Here is a 24,143-nt window from a genome sequence, read left to right as displayed (position 1 = left end):
TATTCCACTGCCCCAGAGAGGGAGAAGGGAACAGAAGAGTTGAGGATGGCTGCTCTCCGGCACTCATGTCTAAGGAAAAAGAGGTCTGAGTGGTAGCTGCAGGGACTAAAATAGATAAGAGTGTCACCCATGACAAAATTCGTCACATTGATTGCCAGGCCGATACCAAACACAATTCAGACTTAGTCAACGATTTTGTGGTACAAAAGAACTAGAGAAACAAACATAACCCTAAAACAAACAATCAAAAAATCCTATTGCACAAAAGTATTTATTAAGCTCTTGCCACTCTGACCACGGGATTAAAGTAGCTCAGCAGCAAGAACACTCTTCTATCTTGGTGGCTGTGGGATCACATGAGGGAGAGAAAAAAAACAACAAAGTTTGCCAAAAGACAGTTGGGATCCATCTTCACCCAAGTACACACTGTTATGACACCCTAGTTGCAGAAGTTAGATGAGTTGTGAGAATCAACGTGTTGCTGTTTGGGCAGGAACCAAATGCTACTGACCCTTCCCTAGCAGAAAATACACTTCCGATGGTGTTTCTTTAGTAGGCATGTGTCTCCCCAGCCAATCCTCTGTCAGGCTTGGAGTTCAAGTCCGTGTGCAGGGCTGGGTACAGGTGGTAAGATGCAGTGGGTTGTTCCTCTGGTGACACTCGCTGAGGCCAATGAGAGATAAAAGGAGGTAGGGCGACACTCAAAAGAGCAAAAAAGAGCTATAGTACAGCCACTGACCAAACCGAAGGATGTCCACAGGACCTGGGCCAGCCCTGCAGGTACAGGCAGAGGAGACCAGCTCAGGATAGCAGAATTCCCTGGCTCCGTAGCCCAGAATCCAAACAAAGCAGTGAATGTCCCCCATTGGCCTCTTGCCCTCGAAGCTCTGCAGTGAGAGACAGGGTACAACACCACTGATCAATGGCCTTCAGAAAAAGGTAAGGCCCTCAATGCCATGAATTCACTAGTCCAAAACCAAAGGTCATGGAAACCAATGCTTTTCCACTATGGTATCTCCATAGGAACCCAGGGAGGAAGGTATATCCCACCATGCTACCATGTGATTTGCTTATATGTCTGTGAACCCAAGAATACTGTAAATCCCTCTACGGAGGGATAACACACACCCTTTTCATTTCTTTCATTTCTGTATCCCAGGGATCTAACTCATTGGCAGGTACAGAGCACTCAGAAAATGTCTGCTGAATGGACGATCCCTCTTACTTCACTCTGTTTCTTTTCCCACATTCTCATCACCTCTACCATCCTCTGCTGAGCATCTGCTCTGATGAAAGCCAGGCTGTGTGAAATGGAATTCCATCTCCAGCACTCGTGTGCCCCTGGGCAAGTCACTTCATCTCTGTGGGGATCACTTTCTCCCAATGGGTTATTGCTATTATCTCCCTTCTAGGGTGTATGGGATTAAGTATACATAAAGGGCTTAGACTTGTGCCTAGCACTAAGTAGGCACTATTTAAGTGTTAGCTACTGTTATTATTTTGACAACTTGCTTTTTATTTATTATATTTATTGTTTGTTGTCTATCTCATGCAAAGTTCCACAAGGGCAAAGGCTTGTGTCTGTTTCCTTCACTGATGAATCCCAAGTATCAAGAACTGCACCAGGCACACGACAGGCGCCACACACTCTTTATTAAATAAATAGATAAACATACATTCTTAGATAGCAGAGGTCACATCTGCTTTAGGTTAAATTCTGCAACCCTCCTTACAGTGTTCAGCCTTGTTTCTCAATGGAGATGAAGGTTTTCATTTTTTTTGTTGAAAAAATAGCTTTCATTTATAAAGTACTTCTTCTATTTTCTCATTTGAGCCTTGAAGCAACCCTGTGATAAATCCCCATGGCGTTTACTGGAGTAGCACATAGCCACTAGCTCTGCGGGAACATCAGGACTTGAGGTTGATGATAATGATAACATCCCACCCATCTCACCTGTGACAGGCCATTTATTACTTGATGAGGAGAGGCATGCCTGCCTAATTTTTTTGCATTGACTTACCTGGGGTGATTTTGTTGTTGTTCTACTGAACATAAAAGATGATGTGTTTTTATTTTCCTTATCCCAAACTGCTCTTTTAAAATATACTCTTTTCTTTCTAATGGAAAAACAAAACAAAACAACAACAACAAAAAACGTATCTGTTCGCCATGGAAAACTTGAGCAAAAACAGTAAGAGTATAAAGAAGAAAATCAAAATTACCCACATCCCATATGATGTTAGAACTTGCTTTGTAGGAAATATTTGCAACAAACAATTCCTGTTTGGCCAAGAGAGACACTAGTTGGCCTGTTGGCCACACAGCATTCTGGGAGTCAAGGGCAGGCTCGGCCTCAGGAGAGGAGAGGGTTGCCGGAAGCTAACAAGCCAGGGGACCCAAGAGGGAGGAGGGTGGCTGAAACTGAAAAAGAATGCATGGGTCTCGGTCCACTGTGGAGGGAAGGGCAGAGCAGGGATATGATCTGATCTGCCAGGTGGTATGACAGAGGTGTGTGGTTCTGTTGCCTGGATTTCTGTTACAGCAGGATGTGGGCACCAGCAGCTATTCAGAAGGTCTCAGCCAGGGCCCTGAGGGACAGACACAGAACCTTCGCATCTGGAGAAAAAGGAAGGGACGCAATGGTACAGCTGCCCCATGCGATACTGTGCTCCAAATCAGACCTGCCTACCTTGTGGTGCCTCTGTGGTGGGGCACAAGGCAGATGTGCCCATGGTTCAATCCTTCCAAGACCGAGCAGATGGAAGCAGGTGGGGGCGGGGAACACGGGGGCAATTAATCTCTAGGTCTGCTCAAAGCGATTGGCTGGGAGCACGGCAGGGCAGCAAATTATGGCTACTGAGATGACATTTGCAAGAGGTGGGAGGGGCCCCAATGGTGCCAGCAGCCACTGCTTCAGGGACAGGTAAGCTCAGTGTTGTGGGAAGGCATGGAGCTAAGCCCCAAGAATACTATCTGCCTTCAGGGTGTCACGTTTCCTAACTGAAACTGGGCCAAGACTGGAAAAAGCCACAGGAGCTGCCTCATGGCGGACGTAGAACTCACTGCTTTATTGGACTTTTCCACATCTAGGCCTGCCCCAAGATTCTGACCTGCTAGTAACCTGGGCAGAACCCAGAAGGTTCCTATAAGTCAGACTCCAAAGGCCAGTTCTTTCAAACTGCTCATCTGTAGCAGGATATATGTGTCTGAAACTTATTTAATATTCTACAAACACAAACTGTTCGCATATACATAGTTCATTCTGCAGATAGTGTTACTGATGACCAATAGACCCTGAGTGCTTTAATCAATGAAATTACTGCCTCGGCTATTACAGGAGACTATGAACTGTTGCGATCTTCTATCCACATTTCAATCGATGTAAACCAGGGCAAGAAAAAACAGGACCCTTAATTACATAACCGGGAAAGATTATATAACAAAGGTCCTGATGCAGCTTTAACTGTCTCTGTGCCTATGCGGGCTGAAAGAGCACATGTTTTCAGAGGGAACATGAGCAGCCCAGAGTTGTGCAAACCATTTTTCAATATTGGTTTAACTAATCCCACTTACTCACCATCGACAAGTCCTCTGCTCTTCTAACCTTGTTTTTCCACAGCCCTGGATGGAGCAACCCCATTTCAGGGTGATAGTTTGTTAAAGTGACAGCGCGCCAGCCTTACGAGACATAATTCGAGGAAAGCTGGCGAGAGCGTCAATTTCTCTGAGAGGCTGGTCTCAGCTATCCAGCACGGCAATGATAATTTCATAATGCTGCTAAAGCCACTTCTGCCATTTCAAAATGGCAGGACACTGATCACTTGTGACAGGAAGCATTTGCACTGAGAGATACTTGAAAGCCACACAGCATTTCTTTGTTGGAGGAACCCAAGAAACAGTCATAGTAACAACAAAAAATAACCACCTCCCCTCCTTCCTTTCAGCCTGTGCTGCCAAGCAAAATGATCCCTCTCCATGTGTCCTTTATGTCTTACTGATAGAAATTACATTCGAGGGCATCTGACACAAAGGACACTTGTGCAAGCAATGTACCTTGTATGTGACATTTCTTCTGAACCCTTAGGAGAGATATTGATTTAAAGCTACCAAGATGCTGTATATGCAGTGCTGCGACCATAATGAACCTACCCGGCATCCCGCTCTTGTGATTTAAAGCAAGCCTGGAAAGCTGAAATCTAACTGAAATAACATTAGTTGCACTACTTCAACCTGCGGAGGGAGGACGGAAAAGTCAGAAAAAGGCAAAAAGTGGTAACTTGGTGGTGTCTGAGGTCACATAATGGCTGCTGATTTTGTAAATTCTATACTCTGTAATACCTAGGTGTAATGAGTCCATGAATGAAGAAGCTAGGAGCTGGAATTTCCCATCCACTGGGTAGAAAATTGTTTTTCAGTGACACATAGTAAAACTAAGTATCTATGAATTTTTTAAGTCATATAAACTTGATCATTCTTTCAAATCTCTTTCCTGAAGGTCAACATGTTCCCCTTTTTTCTTTTTCTTTTTTATAATCTCTGTCATCCCCCTCCACTCCCAGTAAACATAGTCTAATGGTTTAACTTAAAATTCTGTGCCCAAGAAAATTTTCAGAAGTGAGAACCACAGAATTTGGAGTCTCTAGAAATCTCAGTGATCTGGATGTGAGATTCAAGATCCAAGTTCAAGTTCTGATTCTGCTACTAGCATAGTGACCTCGGGTACGTCCCAAGATACTCTCTGGGATAGTTTATCATCTGTCAAGAGGAGGAGTTGAAGTAAATGAACTCAAAGCCCTTGGCCTAAACCTCATGACGCCAGTCTAGGTCCCCATTTTCTAAAGGGAACCATGTCACAACTGGCTGTACAGGTAGTCCCTGAAGGAATCAGAAAGAGCCTGTGCCTGTTCACTCCATCCTTCCCTCACCAGGTCACTCTGTCCCTCATGTAGATCCCAGAGACCTCAACCTACATACAGGTCAGAAAGCCACAGTGCCCCTCAGATCATCAGATTCTCCCCAAAGACCACCTAATAGTCATTGGTTGACTTCAACAGGCACATCTAAACTGCTCTGAAAGACTAAGGAGAACCCAGCCAAATTCCCCCAGCACAGGGGTACAAACTACGTGTATTAGTTCCTAGGGCCACTGCAACAAAGTGCCACAAACTGAGTTCTTCAAAACAACAGAACTTTAATAGCCATAGTTCTGGAGGCTAGAAGTCCAAAATCAAGGCATTGGCAGGGCCACCACACTTGCTTGGAAGCCTGCAGAGGAGACTCCTTTCCTGCCTCCTCTCAAGCCTTGGTGTTCCTTGGCTTGTGGCTGCATCACTCTACTCTCTGCCTCTGCTGTTGATAGGGTTTGAATCTCCATCTCCATCCAAATCTCATGTTGAATTGAAACCCCAGTGTTGGAGGTGGGGCCTGGTGGGAGGTGACTGAATTAATCATGAGGGGGCAGATCCCTCATAAACGGTTGAACACCATCCCCTTGGTGCTGTCCTTGTGATAGTAAGTGAATTCTCATGATATCTGGTTGTTTAAAAGTATGTGGCATCCTCTCTCTCTCCCTCCCTCCCTCCCTCCCTCCCCCCCTCCCCTGCTTTTGCCATGCAACACTATACTCCTGCTTCACCGTCCACCATGAGTAAAGGAGAAGATCTTTATTTTTCAAGGGTTGGGCAGGCATGAGCTGGTAAGCAAAGTGGAGTTCTCTCCCTAGTCGAGCCCTACACACCCCTGCGTTGTGCTTGCCCTGAACATGCTAATGTTTTCCTGTCTTGGTCCACCGAGTCCTCGTCGCCAGCAGGGCTGCCCCGTCCCCAGCTGTTGAAGTCTTACTCACTCTGTGAGTGCCAGCTCAAATTTGCCCCCGTCTTGCAACCTCCCTAATTCCTGCAGCAAGAAATGAAGTTACCTGCCTCTGACCTTTCCTGGCTTTTGTCTGTTCCCTGATGATACTCGTAACTTTATGCCTTGAACTATGGTCACTTCTGCCCACTCTCTGGCAACTGCCCCCTGAGAGTGTGGGCTATTTCTTATTCAATCCTTAAGCCCATAGGTGACTGTAAGTATGTGCTAAAGTAAACCTGCAGGAAGAGAAGAGCAGAATGGAGAGTAATGCCTGATGTTTTGAAAACGTCACCATGGAGAGGGCCCTTTGGAACCAGGGGCTGTTAGAATCTTGTGGCTTACTGATTCCCTTACTGTCTCTTTGTGACCTCCTTCCCCATGCCATGTTGCTTTGAAATCAAAAGAAAGCCCAGAAGATAAGCTAACCACACAAAGTAAAGAACAGGAGTGTGCCTGTGTGAGGGGCTTATGCCGACCCCAATCAGCACCAGCAGCTCTTGGAAACCATCAGCTGTTGTGACCCTGGAGGTTTCCAACAAAGAGGACGACACTTGAACGCCCAGCAGGTCTTTGGAACTGTGAAATGCTTCATTGGTGGGGTCTTGGCAATCGTGGCAGGAAGCACGTCTTCTCCAAAGGATGTCCACATCCTGATCTCCAGCACATGTTGACTGTTAGATTTCATGGCACGGGGGAATTAAGGTTGCAGCTCGAATTAAGATGGGGACATTATCCTGGATTAGATAATCCAAGTGGGCCCAGTGTAATCACAAAGGTCCTCACAAGTGAAAGAGGGAGGTCAGAGTGATTTCATGTGAGAACCTGACCCGCTGCAGTTGTCTGTGAAGATGGAGGATGGGGCCACAAGCCAAGGAATGCAGGCAGCCTCTAGAAGCTGCGATAGGAAAGAAAGCGGCTTCTCTTCTAGAGCCTGCAGATGGGATGCAGGCCTGCTGATGCCTTGACTTTAGCCCCCCAAGACCAATTTTGGAGTTCTGATCTCCAGAACTGTAAGATTGTAAATTTGTGTTGTTTGAAGCCACTAGGTTTGGGGTGATTTGTTATAGCAGCAGATGGAGAAACTGAAGCCCAGGCGGGTTAAGGAGTGTTTGGCCTGAGGTCACACAACTAAGGAGTGGCAGAGCTGGTGCTCGTGGCTGGGTCTATGGCTCCAAGTCAAGCAAGATTTGCTCTATGAAAAAGGCATTCCTTTCTTGGATGTAGTCACTAGGCCCCTGGCTCTCAGCTAAGGAGAAGCACATCTCCCTAGAGGCCCATCCTATCAAAAGTCTGGTCAGAGTCACAAGAGTGACTGGAAGCCAGAAGGAGCCTTTAAGAGTAGCATGCAGGCCGGGCACGGTGGCTCATGCCTGTAATCCCAGCACTTTGGGAGGCCAAGGCGGGCAGATCATGAGGTCAGGAGATCAAGACCATCCTGGCTAACACAGTGAAACCCGTCTCTACTAAAAATACAAAATATTAGCCGGGTGTGGAGGCAAGTGCCTGTAGTCCCAGCTACTCGGGAGGCTGAGGCAGGAGAATGGTGTGAACCCGGGAGGCAGAGCTTGCAGTGAGCCGAGATCACGCCACTGCACTCCAGCCTGGGCAACAGAGTGAGATTCTGTCTCAAAAAAAATAAAAAGAAAGTAGCATGCAGCCAGCACCTCCTCTACCACTGAGGACTCTGGACTTTAGAGAGGGCCAGCATCTTGGCAAGGGGCTATGGGAGCTAACAGTAAGCTAGAAGAAGGGGGTTTCTGCTCATTTGTTCCCAATTTGCACATGCTAATTAGAAGCTGAGCCTTTCATTGTCCTGATAGGGAGGCCTAATGCCCTCTCCCCAAAGATTAAAAATGCTCTAGCTGTGGGGACACTTAAAGCCTCTAGTTTTCTGACCTGGAGGCCTGAGTCCCAAGCCTTTAAGAAGTTCTACCCTTTGATGAATTCCATCTTCTGCCCACCAAGCATTGCATCCTGATGCCAGGAGCTGACCTGGAGAAATTCCAGCCACATGTACCCCACCAGTTATCAGCTCTTTTAGCCCAGAAAGAGATTCTCATTGGTCTTCTAAGAACCTCTCTCTTCCATCAGTCACCACCATCTGTCTACATATAACAGAAGACAAATTCCCCCTTGACCTAAGTTTCAGGCCCCCCTCTGACACATGATCATTTGGCAAACAACCAAAATCGGCAACTGAGAGCATGTGGCAGGGCAATACTGAATATATACAAAGCTGTCACCATTTCAGGGAAAAAAAAAAAAACAAATATCCAACTAGAAAGTGAGCAAAAGACATAAATAGACATTTTGCCGAAGAAGATTTACAGATGGCAAATATGCACATGGAGATACCTTCAACATTATTATCCATTTGGGAAATTCATATTAAAACCACAATGAGATACCATTAAATACCTTCAGAATGGCTATGAAAAAATAGTGACAACACCAAATGCCGGCAAGGATGCAGAGAAACGGGATCACTCACCCACCGCTCATGAGAATGTAAAATGGTACAGATACTCTGGAAAATAGTTTAGCGGTTTGTTAAAAACTAAACATGCAACTAACTTATGAACTAGTGATTGTATTCCTAAGCATTTATCATCGTAAATGATAGAAATGTTCTATATCTTGACTATATCAATGTCAACAAGCTGGTTGTGATATTGCACTACTGTTTTGCAAGATGTTACCGCTCGGAGAAACTGCATAATGGGTACACAGGCTCTGTCTGTATCATTTCTTACATGTGAATCTAGGATCATCTCAAAGTAAAAGGCTTAACCGGAAAACAAAAAGTGACCACCCCTCCCCCTCAATTTTTCTTCTCACATTGAGAAGTACAGTAAAGTACTAGAAAGGATTAATAAAGTAGTACCTCAGCCATGCTTCATCTTTACTCTGCTGCATAATTCTTTGTAGCACTCATAGCTGTATGATACTACATTGCATTATATTATATGACATCACATCTATCTATCGGTCCACACTGTGTCTTGCTTCTCCCATAGAACTGTGTGCTGTACGATGGCAGAGATGTCTTAGTTCACATTCTAGCATACTATGGGCACAAAAAAAGTTGTTGAATGAATATGGGGAAGTCAGCAATCTTCCTCGAGCCTTTTAAGTCAGTGTATTTCCAACTACCTAAGTTCTCTTAAATCCGATCTCGTCTAAGGAGTTGCTCTTCAGCACCCTCTACCTTTAAAGCAGGAACCTTTAGTCTTCAGCTCTACTCTGCGTCCTTTCCAAATTCCCATCCTTGTATACTCACAGCACCAGAACGGAGCCCGACACTGGCAATCCCCGCAGGTGAGTTGTGGTCTAGGTTGCTGGAACCTCCCCTTGAGGCACTGCGGCTTCAGGCAACATCAACGGTGACTGTGTTTACCTGGTCTCTACAGCACAAACATGCCTTCCAATCCCACTCTGTTTCTTGACTGGATCAATCTGATGTACCCCAATTTAATTTGCACACAGATTCCAGGGATGTCTGGAACGAATCTGATCTTCAAATTATGTTTCCCAAGTCTGTCTCAGCTGCCATTATCATAGAGGGGGACTTAAATGTAAAATAAGAACTTCACTTGCCACTGGCTTCTAACTTCTTACCATATTCCTCACAACTACAGTGCTGGTAATGGAGGAGTTCAGCACCCTACGGGACACACACTCAATGCCACTAGCCACACAGTGGCTTAAAGGGTCACTTGGGAAGTCCCTGTAGTTACACAGAGAACTGCAGAATATTTTATTTTTTATCTAGTTCATTTAGAGATATGTCCTACGCACCTAGTACATATTGGATGCTCAAAAAGTGGTTTTGAGTTTAACGAATTAGCCAAAATACTGGGTGCCTTTCAGTTAGTGTACAGCGGGAATTTTGCACTTAAAACCTCATAGTGAATATCAATAACAATGCATTTACTCAACTACATCAACAGTGTGAGTGAAATGTATCCATTTCTAAATGGTTTTGGGGATAGATTATAAATTACAATTCTTGCTATTGGAAGAATTCTAGCTTACCACACTTGCCACCACGGAAATGACAAACAGACAACATAATTGCAGACTGCCAGTAATTAACATTCACCCAGCTATAGCACATATGAACATTTAAAATGAACAATTATATACTAAAAAGGAGACTGCGAATGATCAACCGGGGGGAAAAGGCAGAAATCTATGAATGAGATAGTGTTAAACAGTTAGATGTAATTCACTCCGCCCCCCTCTTCCCTCAGAGCTTTTTCAGCAAGGAGCAGAGACTGTTTCCTGTCAAGTCGGCGGAACCACAAGAGCTGAATTGGTATCTCCAAGCAGGCAATTTTCCTAGTTGTAAATAACCAGCAGTTCTGTGGGAATCAATTAGGAGGTTCCCATCTCTTCTTTGGAAGTCTTATTTCAGCCATCCATCTTCCTTTGTTAATTTTGTAAGCGGGGTTTAAGAGATCCAGAGAGAAAGATCTATTTTCTGTCTCTCAGATTTCTTGGAGGGGGGAGGAGTAGTTTTTACATCTTTCCCATTTAGAATTCAAGTAGAGTACTTTCAAGTCACTCTCCCTTTTCAAGGCCAGGAAACTGCATGGGATTTATGTACTATGTCTAGCAACAGAGGTGCAAGGCCTGAAAGAAAATTATAGAGTCACAAGGCAAATGAAATAGACATAGGTGCAAAGAAGCTTTTATTGCAAAGATGCAGATGGCCTGCACACCAAATTGCATCCTCTGGAGCAGGTTCCTGAAGTCAAAGTCCAATATAACATGGTTGCTGCATTAACCAATTGTTCAGTCTTAGCCCATGCCTATACTGTCAATCGTTTTATTTATGGTAATGATAGTAATAATAGCAATGATAATAACAATGATACTAATATTAGAAGCTACCAATTATTGAAAACCAATCATGTGCTAGCTACTTTAAATATATGGTTCTTCTATTGCTCACAACCACCTTGCAACACCAGTCTTATGATCCTATTTTCTAAATGAGGATACTGAGACCCAGAGAAGGTCACATGACATGTAAATTCTGGAGCCAAGAGGGTCTGCATCCAAGTTTATGTCTGGAAGACCAGTGGTTGCAAAGACAATCTTGTCCCACAAGGCCATGCTCTCCCTCTTGTTCATCCGGCAGTGACTGGTCAAAGCTCCACTCTGTGTAGAGCAGACACATCCCTTTACTAAGTATCAAAAGGATAAGTACAGAATGAGCCTTGCTGAAAACTTGCCATGGCCACACCTCAAAAACATGGAGAAGGGCCTTTTACTGGGTACCCAGACTTCTCGATGGACACACGATGGTTCTCAGCAAACGTCTTATCAGATCACTTTCCCCAGAACTGACCAGCACTTGGATCATTATCTCTTTGGAAAATATGACATAATAAGAAAAAGCAATTCAATAGGGGAAAAAAATGAGCATAGGGCATGAACAGAAAATACACAGAAAAAGAAACACAAATGGCCTTCCTTTCCAGTTAAGGAAATAAATAACAACAGAATATCACTTTTTTTTTTTTTTTTTTTTTTTTGAGACGGAGTCTCGCTCTGTCACCCAGGCTGGAGTGCAGTGGCGCGATCTCGGCTCACTGCAAGCTCCGCCTCCCGGGTTCACGCCATTCTCCTGCCTCAGCCTCTCCGAGTAGCTGGGACTACAGGCGCCTGCCACCACGCCCGGCTAATTTTTTTTTTGTATTTTTAGTAGAGACGGGGTTTCACCGTGGTCTCGATCTCCTGACCTCGTGATCCGCCTGCCTCGGCCTCCCAAAGTGCTGGGATTACAAGCGTGAGCCACCGCGCCCGGCCCCACTTTTAACCAATGGTGAAGACATGTGTGCAAAGATACATGTAGGAGTATTCACTGCAACACTGTTTGTATAATGCCCACTACCAGGGGTGGCTTGAATACATCTGGTACCACCATACAGTGAAATACTCTGAAACCAATAACAAGGATGAATAAATCTGTATGCACTGATACAGAGAAATCTACGTGATAAAAAAAAAAGTCAGGATAATGCACATGGCCTGTGCCCATCTGTGTAAACACGCACACACATTCAGGGCTGTGTAAAGGCATCAGCTGTCAAATGATACAGAGGAAACTGGTCATGGTGGTTACCTCTGGGGAGGAGGTTAGAAAGCTGTACTTCCCTGACAAGAGAATGCCTTACTTTTCACTATATATCTTTTGGTATAATGCTTTTTATTACTATTTTTTTAAACAACATACTAAAAAGAAAAGAAGAAAGGGCCTGAGAGGAGCAGTAACCTGCCTGGGGTCCCACAAATGGCCAGGGGCAGGGCTGGGGTCCCACAAATGGCCAGGGGCAGGGCTGGGGTCCCACGAATGGCCAGGGGCAGGGCTGGGTCCCACGAATGGCCCAGGGACAGGGCTGGGGTCCCACAAATGGCCAGGGGCAGGGCTGGGGTCCCACGAATGGCCCAGGGGTAGGGCTGGGGTCCCACGAATGGCCCAGGGGAAGGGCTTGGCCTGGCTCCCAGGACTCCCAGCCCAGTGTTCTTTCCACTGCAGCAGCACGTGTATAGACAGTTTGATTTTATTCCCTCTGCGCCTCACTCAATACTTGCCACCCACAATAATCACTCTTGGAAAAACTGCACCCACTTCCCAGTGATTTTATTAGTTAGCAGTGACTCTGATAAGCCTCCATTTTTCCAATTAGTGCTACCCCCCATACCACTGACAATGGCATCCTCTGAGTGACGTGTAGTGACTGAGCCAGACACTCCCTACCCAAAGTGACACAACGGCATTGCTCTTCGATGGCCTATGGCTCCAAGTCCAACCCAAATGTTTAGACTGATTTTAGATTTCTGTATAGATAGCTCATGCCAAGCTTAAGTTCCCGTGAATGTTCACAAATATTACTTGGTCTGTAAATTATTCCCAGCAAATTTTCCATTTCAGGCCAACTTCTACTCAGCCACTTCCCCATTAGCTATCTACTGCTCTCTGTGCATGCTCATGAGGTGGCCACCGTGAGCTTGTGAAAATCCAACCCAAAGCCACCATGGTGGCTAAATGAGACAGACACACGTGGGTTCTGCATTTTGGGGTCCGCCAGCATCAGTGACCCAGCTTCCTCCTTTCTGGCTGTGTGACATCAGGTGATACACTTACCTTCCAACCTCAGTTTCCTCCTGTGTAAAGTGGAGTGCCTCAGGAAAGAACCAGAAAGCCTGCTGGTTCTGTGGAAACAGTAACTGGAGTTGTTCATACCAATGATTCCTTTTCTCCCACTAGGCAACAGACAGTTGATTATAAATAGTTTTTTGGGATTCTCTTCAGAATCCCACGCTCTTGCCCTCAGTGTCAATGCTCTGGGATACAGCATGTGGAACCCTGGAGAAGCATGAGAAGTTGCCACTGGAGGCTAGATAAGAATCCGGAGTCTCTGTCTCTCTCAAGAAAACAGAAAACGGGGCTCTGTTTGGGGTGTCTATCCCACTCGCGATGGGGGGCCTCTTCCCTTAGGAGCTCTGCCTCTCCCCACCCATGGAGAAAGCCCCTGGCTACCACGTTTTTTGTCCATGCTGCTGCTCCCCTGGACAAGGCGTCAGGACCAGGTGGGTCACATGATTTCAGTGACTCCATTCACAGAATTTCTGTTGTTCCTGGGAAGTGGGCACTGGAACTGAAAGACAGCCAGGCCACCTGAGCTATTCTCTTCCACGGGGGATATTTGGCTTGAATGCCACGAGGTGACCACTGATCATCCTGCACGCAGCATTAGAGAAAACAGAGAACACAGAAAGTGACAGAGAGAAGGTACGAGTGGTGACCGCGTTCCTGACAGCCTTCCAGGTTCCAGTCTTGATGACCACCAGCTATTATACATGCTTGGCCTTGGGGTCCTGAGAGACCCACAGTACTTCCTCCAATAGATTCCCCGCCCTCATGTATATATGCATTTCTTCCTAAGCTTGTTGCTTTCTGTTACTTGCAACCAAAAGAAGCCTAAAATATTCTGATTCCCATCTGTATAGATCTCCATCAGTATTTGAGAATGGCCTGAAGGTGGCACTTTCCATTCTGAGACAAAGAATTATTATAAAAATGCTGAATTTGTGGCATTACCTTTATTTTGCCTGATTGCATTACTCAAACAGAAAGAGCTACGAATAATAATAATAATGATACCATTAAAGTAAAATATTTGACACTCACAAGATTAAAAGCTGAATACAGTAATCTTCTCATAATCATCGCGGGATATGCAGCACTTAATCAACAATTACACTGGGAAAATGCCCACGACTTGATGCTTAAGTACCGGGAAAAGGCAAAGGAGAAATGCAGGAAATCAATGCAAGGGGAGCAAGAAGTGTATCCAATCTAAATACTGCATGTATTATGATAAGAGAGTTCTACATTTTCCTATCAAGGCTATGCAGAAAAATAATAAAAACAATCCAAGAATACACACCCCAAACCAAAACACTCTCGCGAAAGAGCTATTTTTAAAAATCACTTAGAATATTCACCTGACGGTGACACAGTCCATTAATCGGGGTGCTTATTTTTTCTTAGCAGCTTTACACCTTAGCTGTAATTTACACATTCTGTATGCCCAAGTTTCTTCCCCGAGTCCTGCCCTGATGGGAGACGGAAGTAGAACGGCCAATGCAGGAAGCCAGAGCCTGGTGGAATAAGAGGCAGCAGTGTGGCCGACGCAGGGAGGAGAGAAGACAGACCCTCCCTCCCAGGAGGGTGGTGGGGGCGCCTATCCCCAAAGGGCCCGCCAAGTGATTGTTAGGAAGTAGGTAGGTATATTCATATCTAGAATATTTAAATTTGTTTTTAAAAAGCAAAGCCTACATGCCAGATCAAAATATTTCATGACCCAGAGCAAGTATCTCAGCAACCTTGGGAAATAAGCAAGCATTTACAACAGCCCGCAATCTCTTTTGGCTGTCAGATCTTTACAACATGAGTTTTATTTTTAATGCTCTTTTTAAAGAGCTAATTCTTCATTCAGGATGCGCCTGCCCGATGCAAGTAGCACAAACACCCGCATTGTATTATAAATAGCCTCTTTTAAGGAGGGCTGGGTGGATAGCAACATTTTTTAACCTAGATACAGTTGTGACAACCCGTGACCTCCACACATCAGCCTTATTGTGTTATTTTATAAAGAATGTATCCTCGATGACTGCAATGATAGCCAATGAGGCCACAGTATGACTTCATGAACACACAATAATGCTGCCCTTTCATTTTCTGAGAGGGTTTATCTTCCTTCTGCTACAGGTAAATACAGTAAATTTGACATCATGGAATACAATTGAAGTAGCAAATGATCAATGTCAGCCACAATAACAGTGCTTCAAAAAATTACCTCAACAATCCTATTTTCACCATTTTCCACGACCTGCGGAAGTGAGGGAGTGGTATGAATGGGCACCTGGTAACTGAGAGGGAAGAATCTAAACATAGCTGCGTCTGCATTGCGCCCGCCAACGAAACCACATGAGCGCTCTCTCCGGGATGCATCAGTTCACATAAGGGCTCCCCTAAGCTCCATCTCGCAGGAGACTGAAAACAATAGAAAGCTATATTCAGCCCTGGCTCCACAAGAAAAGCTTATTGCACTGATGCTAAGGTGGCTTTGCACAGGAAACAGTTACAGACAAGCCAACCCCCAAACCCAACTCCTAGTCAACTAGTCAAGATAGGCATTCAGTCTTAACACTAGAGATCTGGGAATCCTCTTTACACAGAACTGAGGTGAAATCACCCCCGAGAAAACCAAGCAAAATGAAATCAAGTTCCTGCAAAAGACAAAATATTTCCTTAGACATGCATACATGATATTGGTAACAGCCTTCCCTGCCTTTAAATTTGACCTTATAATACAAATGCAACCCCAGGCAAGTTCCCAAAATAATGCAGGAACCTTCAAATATTTCCCCCTATCTAAGCCATACCTACAAATGTCATCTACAAGCCCTCCTATTGTATCGTTAGTAAGCAAAGATACACAGGACTCTGCCTCTGGCCAAATATGCTCAGAGTTCACCTACCAACTGTCATGAAAACCTTGCAAAGTGTGAGGAGTATGAAAAGGCAAAGCTATTAGACTTTTTCTAGGTCTGTTGACTGATTTCCTATAGGCTCTGGGCATATGCTAATATCAAAGCTGAAATACAAAAAGAAATTGGCCCTTCAGGATAAGACCAGTATAAGAATTTCACTTCAAACAAGATGAAAGGAAAACCACTTACCTTGTCTTATAGCTACAAGAATGAAGATTCCCCATACTTAACTTGCTTAAGATTACAGAGAAGAGAAACATAGCAAAAGTTAAGATCAGGGAATGTGAAAATCCAGTTACCCTTCAGATACATACAAAAAAGTGCCAGTTTCTGGAGAGAGGCTACAGCACGATGATAAAATGTTCAAGCTAGAGGGCTCCTTAGGAATCATCAAATTTTCTTTTTGCACTGGGCACCGGTACGTTCATTTCCTTCAACTCATATTAACCAATAACCTACCGGATGCCAAGCACTGTTCGAAATGCTGGGGATAGCACAATGAATGAAGAAAGTCCCTGTCCTCAGAGCTTCCACTCTAGGGGTGTGGTGGAAGATGCAAAGTAACAAAGACACATACTGCTGGGTGGATGAAAGTGCTACAGAATGCAGCACAGTGGGTGCTGCTGAATGAATTTTATAGATGAGCAAAGTGAAGCTTCAAATCACAAAGCTAGTTTGAAGGCAGCAGCAGGACTGCATACATTTTTTTTATGCAGGAAAAGAATGCTAAAACGCGAATAAAAACAAAGGAAAAATCGAGTATGATGAACAGACTTGCATTTTTGGAAACATATGCAAAAGATATGCAGGTGGGTCATTCGGGGCCCTTTCCTCTTTCCGTCTTCCTGACGCTCCACGGATCTACTGACCAAGTGGATCATTCTCACCTTTAAATATGACATATCAAAAAAGTGTTTCTGCACACAAAACACCCAAGAGTAAGAAATGTTTCTTTGTTTGAAAATGAGAAACAACATTTCACTGTAGAGTTCTCATTTCAAAATTCCTTGGACTTTAGGTGCCTTCAAAAAGGCACTGGAGAAAAAAAAGAAATAGGGACTTGGTTTCTCCAGTTTTCCTTTCTTTAACTGGGTATTTCTTGTAGGATACTTCTTTCCCCCTCATTTATACAGTTTCTCAGCCTCAGGGTTATAAACCACTTATGAAGTAAAGTAAAAAGGGAGCCTGTTCCATCCATCAGGACCAGCATTTGGAAAAGTGGTTGAGTGAGAAAGAAGAATTTTTCAGAGAAAAGAGATATAAAAGAATGCTTCAAAATTCACATTTTTCCTTTTTCTCCAAAAAAGTGGAGCTTTTTTTTTTTTTCAGATAAAAGAGATATAAAAGAATACTTCAAAATTCACATTTTTCCTTTTTCTCCAAAAAAGCGGAGCTTTTTCTATGTGTGCTAAGTGACTCGTTAAACCAACAAACAAACAAACAAACTCCTGAGGACACACAGCCTGCAGCCGGAGAGGCAGCCCCATGAGATACTCCAAGCAGTGAGATCAGCCCCCAGTCCTGCATCCTGCATCCCCCAGACCCCAACCCGCAGCCCCGTGACACTTGCTGGAAAGCCACTTGCTAATCAGAGTGCTGAGAATCACAGCTCACTTTCCTGCAGGCCATGACTTGCCAACTTGATTTAATAAGTCATCATTTGGTGTGAGAAGGGGTGATGGCTTAAGGGTACAGGGTTTTTCCCCCGCACTGGGTGATGAAAATATTCTAAAACTGCTTGTGGTGATGGCTGCACAACTCTGCGAAAAAAACGAAAAAAACCACTGAATTGTACTTTAAATGGGTGTATTGTTTGGTATGTGAATTATATTTCAATAAAACCCATGTTACCTTTAAAAGTTACCATTTTCATCAACCCCAAAACATCAGTGGCTTTTCTTATTACATCACCCTCACAGTAGAGGGCTAAAGCTGAGAACTGGTGTTTACATTTTAATTGGGTTACATCTTTAAGTTAAAACATATATTTTCCCAGGGCATGATTTCCTCCAGGCCTGGGAAGGTCAAAGGCCATCAGGAAATGCAGCCTAGGGTAGAGGCCCCTCACCGTGAAACCATGGTTTTCACAGGCTCCGAGTTCTGAGAGCCACAGTGAAGAGTAATTCTACAGAGTGGGCAGAGAATCTCATCCGAGTGCCCGCCCCACCCAGGGCCCACACCTCCTTTCACATCTTATTTGCAGGATGCGGCTTTTTTTTTTTTTTTTGAGATGGAGTCTCACTCTGTCGCCAGGCTGGAGTGCAGTGGTGTGGTCTCGGCTCACTGCAACCTCTGCCTCCTGGGTTCAAGCAATTCTCTGCCCCAGCCTCCCAAGTAGCTGGGATTACAGGCACCCACCACCACGCCCGGCTAATTTTTTGTATTTTTAGTCGAGACGGGGTTTCATCATCTTGGCCAGGCTGGTCTTGAACTCCTGACCTTGTGATCCACCCGCCTCAGCCTCCCAAAGTGCTGGGATTACAGGCGTGAGCCACCGTGCCCAGCCGGATGCGGCTTTATGGCTGAAGAAGAGAGAAAGCATGACACGACGGTTAGAAAAGTTCAGATCTGGATTACTAAGAAAATCTAATTAAATGAATAATAACCCCTCCCTCAATTCATCCCTCCAATCTGGGGAAGAGGAGAAAGAGACTTCCCTTCCTCCCTTCTCTCCCTCTTTCCTTTCTTTCTTCCATCAAACATTCATCCACCCAATAGTCACTCTGTTCATCCATCCATCCATCCATCCACCCACCCAATAGTCAGTCTGTCCATCCACCTGAACACCCGTCCATCCATTCGTCCATCCATCCCTCCATCTCATAATTTCTCAAAATTCTCCTGTGCAAAAACAGTGATACAAATAAAATACTTTCTGTAAATTGCAAAGTGTAACACAAAGCTTAAGTATAATTACTGTATAAAATATGACAATTATCCTTTTTCCCTCTCTTCTCCATCCCTAGCTTAAAACCAGTCAAAGGTTATTACATACCTAAGCCTGGGGACTAAGAAAACTTTGACCAATAAAACTGAGTTGCTAGTGGAGCTTTCTGGAACCCGGGAGAGCTATGAAAGGCCAGGGAAGAATCAGTAGAAGATTTTAAACTTAATCTTACTTCTAGTCTCAATTAAATAGATAATTCATTATGCTTCTACTATAGGCCGGAATTATGATAAAGGGACAGGAAAGAATGTCTAGTGCAAGGTCTTGAGTCTCTAAGACAAGACCTTGGACTAGAGGTCCAGTGCACGGTCAACTATATCTCACCACTGCTACCACCATAGTCTCAGTCAAATCATGATCATCCTCATCTAGGTTATGATTATAGCCTTGTAACTGGATTCCACGCGTACCCCCTGTCCCCTGTCAACCTACTCTGTTCTCCACCCTGCAGAGTCATCTTTATAAAAAGTACACCAGATTCAGTTTTGCCCTTCCTCAAAACCTTCCAGTGGCTTCCCATCACAATTAGAATAAAATCCAGTTTCTTCATGACTTACAATAATCTGGCCTCTGCTAATCATTCCCAATTCCTGTCCTACCACTGCTTGTCTTGCTCATTCCTCTAACATTGCTGTTCTTTCAACAAGCCGTGTTTGTTCCTACCATCTTTGCACCTGCCCTCTGCCTAGAAAGCTCTTCTCGTCCATGGTGGCACAATTGCACCTTCTCATCATTTTGGAATCTGTATCAATTCTTCAAAACGCCTTCCCTGGCCACTTGACCTAAAATAACACCTTCCTCCTGCTCTAACCCTTCTACCTTCACCTTACTTTTCTCTTCTGTCTGGCGCTTAGCTGGACCTGAGATCACATTACGTATTTGTTTCTCTACTTGTTTGTTTTCTGTCTTCCCACTACACTATAAAATGCCACAAGGGCAAAGACTTTATCACTTAGCCACTACTGTCTCTAGGGGCCTAATCCAGCAACTGATAAAAATACGCAGTTTACAAATATGTGAACTGATAATTTCAGTTTTAGTTCCACCTTCCATACTTTTGCATCTTAGTATTATTTCGCTTTCCACCAACAGGAGCAAATGATTTATAAAAAATGTCCAGCAGAATAATTTTGTGACTTCATTATTAATACTCTTCCCATCCCTGTCTCCTCTCTTCCCTAGGGACTGGCTTTAGTCAAATTCAGCTTTGAGCTGACATGGGCCAGAGACCCTGAAAATGTAAAAGCTGCTGTATTTACAGAAATGATGCCCTGCGGGGGAAAGTCAGAGTTTAAGGATTTCTTCTGGAAGAAAAGATAAGTGCATGCCTACGTGTGCTGTGCTACGTGTGGCAGTGGAAAACTGCCTGCTTTCACCTGGTGGAGAACAGTCTGAGGTATGAAATCGACTTTACCCATAGGAATAAAATTAGAACTTTCTTCGTTATAGACATGATTTTGATTTGAAGTAAAATGAAAAGGCAAAAACTTCAATTAAGTAAATCTCAAGAGCAAATGATCCAAGAAACAGGTGAATTTTTTTTAAAGCCATTCTAATGGTTTAAACAGCTTATTCAAGTGGAATACTTTAAAATGTCAGGAATTCAACCTCTCGATTTAAGAGCTCTGGAATTCAAGTGCTTCAAATTGAGAAAATAATACACAAGTAAATGGTTGTAATTTCTTGTTTGTGCATCCTGGCATTATACCCTCCACGTATACAAGCCTGTGCCCGCACAAACCAGGCTACCTGAATGCCAAACATCATTCCTGGGTTGAAATTATAAAGAAAGCTCTTGCTTTAAAATTATAAACCAGGTATAAAATAAGTATTTCAGGGGCTCATTCAAATGAGTCTCTTGAGAGTCTGGACTCAACAGATACACTGTACTCACTAAAGCTTGCCAACAGTGGAAAGGAACATTCTAGAAATTCCTGCAGAGCTACACAGTATATTTACAGGCCACCTGTAGCAGGAAAGGCTTCCGTTGCTGTCGTACCTGTCTCTTCTCCATCCTCCTTTCCAAAGCCCTTTCCCCTTTCCTCTGACAGTCTTCGCTCACTCACACTCACAGGCACTCAGAGCTTCCCATCTGAGTAACTCTTAGAGCAGCCGCTGTCAGGTAAAGAGAATTTATTTACAAGCATCACAGCCTTTGAAATGCTGAGAGGGCAAGTCAGCAACGCACACACCGTGATACTGCTGAATACCTTCCAGCACGGATCTCTCCAAACAGATGTTGCCTTCTAGGAATGAAACAATAACTTCCAAATTTTTCATGTAGACACAGCCATCCTGCAAGTGGGATAATTACTACACCATTCATTTGGAAGGCATTCAGCAAGCACCTATGATACGCCAGGAACTCTGGCTGTAGAGGAAGGTCTCATAGTCCCTGCTCATTCAGAAGAAAGAAACACAAATCCAACGATGGGACAACACCATAAAAGACACAGTGGTGTATCGGACTACAACAGGAACTTGGAGGAAATCCTGTGACTACAGAGGAGGGACAGGCTCTTCAGCCCATGGGCCAAATCCACCTGTTTCGCATGGCTTGAGAGGTAACAGTGGTTCTATACATTTTTTAATGATTGAAAAAAATGTCATCAATATTATATGAAATTCAAATTTCAATGGCCATCAATAAAACTTTTTTGGACACAGCCATATCCATCAGTTTACATGCTACCTGTGGGTGCCTGGACAGAGCTGAGAAGTGAGACAGGCTCTGTGGCCTGCAAAGTCTATTAGACTTACTATAAGACCCTTTCAGGAAAAGTGTGCCAAACCCTGAACCAATTAGATTGAACATGATGGAGGTATTTTGGTTTTGGTTTTGTTTGTTTGAGACAGGGTCTTGCTCTGTTGCCCAGGCTGAAGTACAGTGATGCAATCACAGCTCACTGTAGCCTTGACTTCCTGGGCTCAACGGATCCTCCTGCCTCAGTCTTCTGAGTAGCTGGGACCATAGGCATACACCACCATGCCCAACTAATTTTTTAAATTTTGTAGAGATGGGGGTCTTCAGATGTTGCCCAGGCTGGTCTTGAACTCCTGAGCTCAAGCAATTCTCCTGCCTCAGCCTCCCCAACTGTTGGGATTACAGGCGTGAGCCACTGCATCCAGCCTGGTTTTGTTTTCTAAAGTGGAGTATAAACATATAAGAATATCGAACTCTAGTTGGTCATGTGACAGCAATGGAACAATTCTGAGAGAACTGCAGAAACACCTGTTGGTTATAAAGAAAAGCAGCCTTTGATGTCTCCCGGACCAACTCACATATGTCACAGATGAGGAAGCGCATCCAGAGAAGTCAAGTTATTCTGCCAGGGCCATGGGGAATGGCACATTCTAGAAGAAAATGTTTCTTCTGTGTCCAAACTCATATATGTTCCTGATATGGGTTGGCTGTGTCCCCACCCAAATCTCGAATTGTAGTTCCCATAATTCCCATGTGTTGTGGGACAGACCTGGTGGGAGGTAATTGAATCATGAGGGTGGGTCTTTCCCATACTGTTCTCGTGATAGTGAAAAAGTCTCATGAGATCTGATGGTTTTATAAAGGGGAATTTCCCTGCACATGCTCTCTCTCTTCTCTGCCACCATTTAAGACATGACTTTGCTCCTCCTTTGTCTTCTGCCATGACTGTGAGGCCTCCCCAGCCACGTGGAACTGTGAGTCCATTAATCCTCTTTATAAATTACCCAGTCTCGGGTATGTCTTTATTAGTAGCGTGAGAAGAGACTAATACAGTTCCATAGCACTGACTGGAAAAAATTATCTTGGCCAAGAAATGGCTGAAGAAAAAGATTAGTATTTGAAAGTGCTGGATTTATGCTTTCTGTTTCTTCTAACAAAATGCCCCTATTCGTGAGCCACTGGTGCCTCAGAAGGTGGCATTTCCTCCTTTTCTAGCCTCCAGCCTTCTTCCCACATATGCTACATTTCCCAGACGCTTCCTACAGCCACAGCACACCCACGCAAGCACTGTCCTGGAATTCACCCTAGGCAGCTGACCTGACTCACAGACTGCCCCTTCTGCCTAGAATCCTTTACCAGTTGTTTGATCCACCAGGTCCCCTAATTCTGGTGCTTGGGCCTCCAAGCTTTCTGTAGCCTATGAAAATGGGTGAGCCCAAAACACAAAATTCACTGGAAAAGCACCTTGCACATTTGAAATAAATGCTCAGTTAAATGTCTATAAACATATGTTAACCAATCAAGAGCAACTAAATTCAACTCTTACATAGCTTACATATAATGATATTTAATGTGGAATGTGGGTGGATTTCAGTTACTTTACTGGCATAGAAAAAAGTCTCCAAATATTAAGAGTACATGGACCTAATCAAGTGCTTAAAATGTCTGTTTTCCTTCTATATAAAGATCCCACTCAACTGCCACCTGCTTTATGAAATATTTCTCCATTTTAAATTTATTTTCTTTGTACAATAATTCAACATGCTGCTTTGGATTCATAAAATCATTACTATAAACAAATAACTTGGCATATTTACAGAACACCAATGATGTGCTATGGGAAATGCAAAGGTGTCTTTACATGTGGTCCCTGACCTCAAAGCACAAGCAATAAGACAAATGACACAAAAATGCTCAACCTTATATAACAAAACCAAGGTTTAAAGCATTCAAAGGCACTTGCTTTGCGATATACTAGCTACAACTGCAGACAGTAAGCTTTGGCTGAAACAGGGATAGTTCTCTGGAAGAACTGTGTCTTGAATAACAACCATTCATTGTCTACTAGGTGCCACTTTTACACTTAGCCATTTAAAAGATCATCTTTCATTCTTACAACAACCCTACAAAGTAGTGATTCTTATGCCCGTTTAACAGATGAAGGAACACAGATTAAGTAACTTGACAAAGGTTACTCAGCTAATAACCTGCTAAACTACAAGCCAGATCCAGACTATAGAGCCAAGGATTATTAACACTTTTAATATGTGAGCCTCTCAAAGTAGGCCATATACTACCCCTGCTACACAGACGGGTTTTTTGTTGTTGTTGGACAGAGTGATCTTGAAAATTCGAATTCATTGCCAGTACTTAAAAATCAGGAAATTGGCCTGGCGCAGTGGCTCACACCTGTAATCCCAGCACTTTGGGAGGCCAAGGAGGGCGGATTACCTGAGTTCAGGAGTTCGAGACTAGCCTGACCAACATGGTGAAACCCTGTCTCTACTAAAAATACAAAATTAGCTGGGCGTGGTGGTGCATGCCTGTAATCCCAGCTACTCGGGAGG

General features: G+C 44.0%; 1 protein-coding gene and 2 long non-coding RNA genes across 26 annotated transcripts in view; all 3 read right to left on the bottom strand.

The window, feature by feature from the left end:
* The window catches only part of FOXN3 (forkhead box N3), a 463,072-nt gene that overhangs the window by 72,579 nt on the left and 366,350 nt on the right, over positions 1–24,143 (bottom strand). The window lies entirely within an intron of this gene.
* The window catches only part of LOC134737292 (uncharacterized), an 88,313-nt gene that overhangs the window by 35,925 nt on the left and 28,245 nt on the right, over positions 1–24,143 (bottom strand). The window lies entirely within an intron of this gene.
* LOC134737290 (uncharacterized) overlaps positions 1,637–24,143 on the bottom strand; it is a 47,963-nt gene continuing 25,456 nt past the window's right edge. The window contains exon 2 of the long non-coding RNA XR_010122033.1: positions 1,637–24,143. This exon is cut by the window's right edge and continues 24,752 nt beyond it. This is a non-coding gene — a long non-coding RNA (uncharacterized lncRNA).

This window comes from Symphalangus syndactylus, chromosome 8, assembly GCF_028878055.3.
Source record: "Symphalangus syndactylus isolate Jambi chromosome 8, NHGRI_mSymSyn1-v2.1_pri, whole genome shotgun sequence".
Taxonomy (NCBI): domain Eukaryota; kingdom Metazoa; phylum Chordata; class Mammalia; order Primates; family Hylobatidae; genus Symphalangus; species Symphalangus syndactylus.
The sequence above is the reverse complement of the archived record's forward strand: the minus strand, read 5'-3'. Positions and strand labels throughout refer to the sequence as shown.